Below are 4,492 nucleotides of genomic sequence, written 5' to 3'. Positions count from 1 at the left end.
ATCTTTAATACAAGAAAATGAAGATCTTTAAAATATTTAAAAAATTAAAATAAACAGCGAAAAGCAGAGCAAGATTTTGGCTATAGAAAGTTTTAAGCAGAATAAGAGCTCAGAAAACATTGGAATATTGGGTTCTGAATATTAAGGTTTTGAAATTAATCTTTAAAGAATAAATGGATTTTTGTGGGAAAGAAAAAATGGTTTTGCTGTTGGAGATATAACAAGACAAGTAATTTATCATGATGTTCAGAGATCTTTGAGTACTTGGATCAGGACTTGCATAAGAACTTTGAATCAATTGTGTCACTTATATTGTGTGGTTTTGGGAACAGCCTGTTTCTCAATAACAGAAAATGCAACAAAATCTACCCAAGAACATATGAATGAGAATTTGAATAAGAATTTGTCATCAGATTAAAAAGAAAAAAAATGGGATGGTGCTTTAAAAATTAAGGACATAAATATGACAATCCCAAAAAGCAACTGGAACATTTTTTGAGGGGGATTTACAAACGAGGCTGTTTAAAAGAATGAAGAAATCTGTAACAAGGATTAGAACATAGAACAGCAGAGTTGGAAGGGATTTTGGAGGTCTTCTAGTCCAATCCCCTCTCAAGCAGGAGACACTTATACCAAAAAGTACTGGTACCTGAATGAATTAAAGAGCAAGATTGTTTTCTATAAGAAGACACACTGAGTTGATTTATTTGACCAGGTTTAAAATGGCACATGGTACTATTTTGAATGACTCTTTCTAAATTTATGGATTGATATCTGGATTGGAAAAATATTGCATATTAATTTGTTTGCATTTAATATGGTGTTTAAGCTCCCTCCCCCCCTCCCTACAGTTACTTTATGTACCATGATTTGGCAGCATTTAAGGTGACTCTTATTTAGCTGTCTTTTTAAAAGAGTTTTATGAACTTGTTGTTTGTAATGTTTTATTTTAATCTTTTGTTTACATTAGGATGCTTTATGTTAGTTGAATATGGATTTTTTATAGTTAAGAGTTGAGGTATGAAATGTTTATCTGAATGAGATATGTTGCTATTTAGGGGATTCTCTTTGGAATTGACATTTGTAGTGGAAACATGTTGTGTATTGGATGTGTTTACAGTTAATATGGTATTTAAGCTCCCCCCCCTCAATCTAGAAGGGGCTTTTTTTTTTTAAAAAAAAGAGAGAGAAATGGTCACTCTTTTGTCATGTTAAACTTTAGTTTTTTGTTTCTATTAGGATATTGTAATCACTTTATGCCTTTTAAATATTGCTTCTGGCTAGGATCAGAGATTCAGGATGCTAGTTTCATATGTATTAATTAATATTATTTTAGGACTGTTTGCATATTTTGCTGACACCTGGATTGGAGAAGATATTTCTTATTGGATTTGCCTATAGTTATGGAATGCAAGTTTTATATTTATTAAGAGTAGATAAAGAGATTATGAAATAGTTTATACTTGCAATGAGGATGGAAAGTTGCTTTCTTAGGGTGGTTTTTCAAAACTTTTTTCCTTCTTTTTGCAATTTTTCCTTTTTAATATTTTTTATTGTTGTAACTGAAATTTTCAATAAACATTAGGTTAAAAAGATTGCCTATCTTGTATAGATTATGGTATACTTTCAATCCTAAAAATATAGACCTTGTCTGGTGAAGGTCCGTGCCTATTGAGAACTGTAACAGGTGGAGGCCTGAAAGGTGATTCCCTATTCTGGATCACCTTGTCTCCCAAGCATGAGAAGAAACCCATAAAAATAGGGTTGTTCTGACAGACCTTTGGGACTTAAAGGGTGCAAACCCCAGGAATGTGGGTTTATTGTACTTTTTGAAGCATAATGATATATTGTATTTCTTTTATTGTATTTAATTGCTGTTCCTGAAGCTATTTATAAAATCCTAAATAATTTAAGATAATTTATTATTTATTTTATAAACTAAATAGTGTGCTTGAGATTCGCTGTACTAGCTTATGGTTTGGAATCACTGCAATCACTGCAATAGCTGAAGAGGCACAATCTGTTCTAACTTGATCTAAACCATTCCTTAACTTTAAACTATATTTCACAATCCACTTTACTGATGAACTGATATGTCATTTAGAAATATTATATATCTTATAGTAGGGTGACTAATAGTTGTGTAGCAGAAAATAGGGAGTGTCAAATCAATTTCAAATGACATTGCCTCTCTCTTTGCACTTCCAGGGGTTTAGCAAAACTTCCCTCCTTCTTTTTTAGTTTAACAATTGTCAACATACCTTTCTCCTTAGTTATTTATTACCCAAGCAGACATAAACAGTTTCCTTCCATAAGTTTTATCTCCAAGATTGTATCTTTTGAGCCAACCTTTCCAGTTTGTCAATCTGCTGTTTTAATTGCACTACTTAAATCTGAGAATGCAATTTGAATAAAATCTAACAAAATATCAAGTCCTTCTCAAATTGTGGAACATGTCTTCATCAGTGTAATTTTATAAGGCAAAATTATTTTTATCCCATTTCATCCATAACTGATGTCTTTCAAACTCTCACTCTAAAACAAACGTCTGTATAATCCTATCCAGCATTTTGTACTTATTTGACACATCTACCTTTGCAAAAAAAATATTTTCATATTGTCTACCCATGACTCCATGGGGAGATCATTTTGAAGATTGGCCTCTTTCTAGTAAGTGGATACATACTAACTACCCCTTATTCTATTACATTAAGAGGCATATATCCCCATAAGGTGATGTTCAAAACGCAATAGAATTTTGGTTCCCCTCCCCCCTTGAAAACATTTCGCTTCTCATATAAAAAGCTTCTTCAGTTCTGAATGAGAAGCAAAACATTTCGGGGGGGGGGGGGCAAAGTTCAGTTGCCTTTTGAACACCATCTTTGGCACAACCATGACATGGATGATTGAGAAACTCCACAGACATATCCCCACAATCATATTTCCACCCCCTATCCTTGCTGCCTCTGTTTTCCCCACAAACTGCACAATATAGTCCTCATGAAGAATGGTGATGATTCTAAGTATTGGACTTAGAGACCTTTTATAAATTGTAAAAAGCGCAATGCTCTTTATGATTTATTTAAGATTTTTTCCCTTCACTATAAGCACAAATGCTAATGCCATAGGTGTTTCTGAATTACAGTTCTGCTCAGTTTTTGGAAGTGTAAAATGAATTCTGTATGATCTAAATAAATGAAGTGTATACTTGCAACCATTTGTAACTACAGTGATTCCAATAATTTAGCAGGCTAAAGGTACATGCCATCAGAGTAGAATTGGTGTGGCGAAAAGATTCACTGACTACTTCTGTCTTCCATATAGATTATTTCTAGAGCCAAGACAAAGAAATTCCCAGGATTGGCAAGATGCAATTGTGAGTCTTGATTAAATCAGATCTGTATAATGACCTAAAGGCCAAACCAGATGTGTCATTAAATGTGTTAATGAATTTATACACGGGGCTTTTTCTATTGTAAATAGCTGCAGCCGTGCCTGATAGTAATATTGGCTTAGTGAGTAATCCCTATTAAATTTAATGAACCATTTATTTTCAATGCAAACAGTAGCCTCTTGGAAAAGAAAGGATGGAGTCCTTACAATATTACAGTACTGCTTACTGTAATATTGCAAAAGACGTCTACCACTGCATTGAGAACATTCTTCTGAGTTGCAACCACAGAGTATATAGAAAAGTAACATTTTGAGTTCAGCTACTGCTACTATAATTAAACTATTATGTCTAAATACTTTATTTATAAAACATTTCTGCCAGATAAAAAGCTTCTGAAGAACAGCCTTTTTATCAGTTCCATTAAATGTAAGATAATACATTTAATGCTGCACCAAGGTAACCACTTGCTACATAGCTGTCTGCAGAGGATAGAGTGGATTTGGGATATTGGGGATGTAAGAAAATATATGACATCATGCTAACAATGCAACTTGTATTGTGTCAGACAGCATGGCACAATTATATAATTGTTGTTTTGATGTCATCATGGTCTGTTACCGACACCTGTGGCTCCCCATAGAGATGTCAAGACAAGCAAAGGCTAAACTGAATCTATAAGAAATATCTGAAAACAGAACCAGAGCAACCCCATGAGCAGGTGAAAGTAAATTTCTTTAATGTAGTTCTGCTATTTACAAAAATCCTGCCAGACTAACTGCATTCTCTATGGAAAAGGGGAATAAAAGGTTCAGGAGTCTGGCATCTGTTGCTTCCTCCAACAGAGAAACTTTAAGCTAGCCAGCATTTTTATGCCACCCTCTACTCTAGCTAGAGATCTCAGCAAAATAGTTTAGCGATAGAAAAACAAAAAGTAACAAAAATCACCCACCTTCTGTATTAACACAATTTATCTACTCATATAAGTACATTTTATCTGATTGGTGTGGCTCTCCAGAATGACATGCAATTTTGGCTGCAAAGTGTTACTGTTATTTTGCATGAATGAGGGGCTAAGTTATAGAACCTATATTTTGTATT

Source organism: Thamnophis elegans, chromosome 5 (assembly GCF_009769535.1).
Source record: "Thamnophis elegans isolate rThaEle1 chromosome 5, rThaEle1.pri, whole genome shotgun sequence".
NCBI lineage: Eukaryota > Metazoa > Chordata > Lepidosauria > Squamata > Colubridae > Thamnophis > Thamnophis elegans.
Note: the sequence above shows the minus strand (reverse complement) of the source record.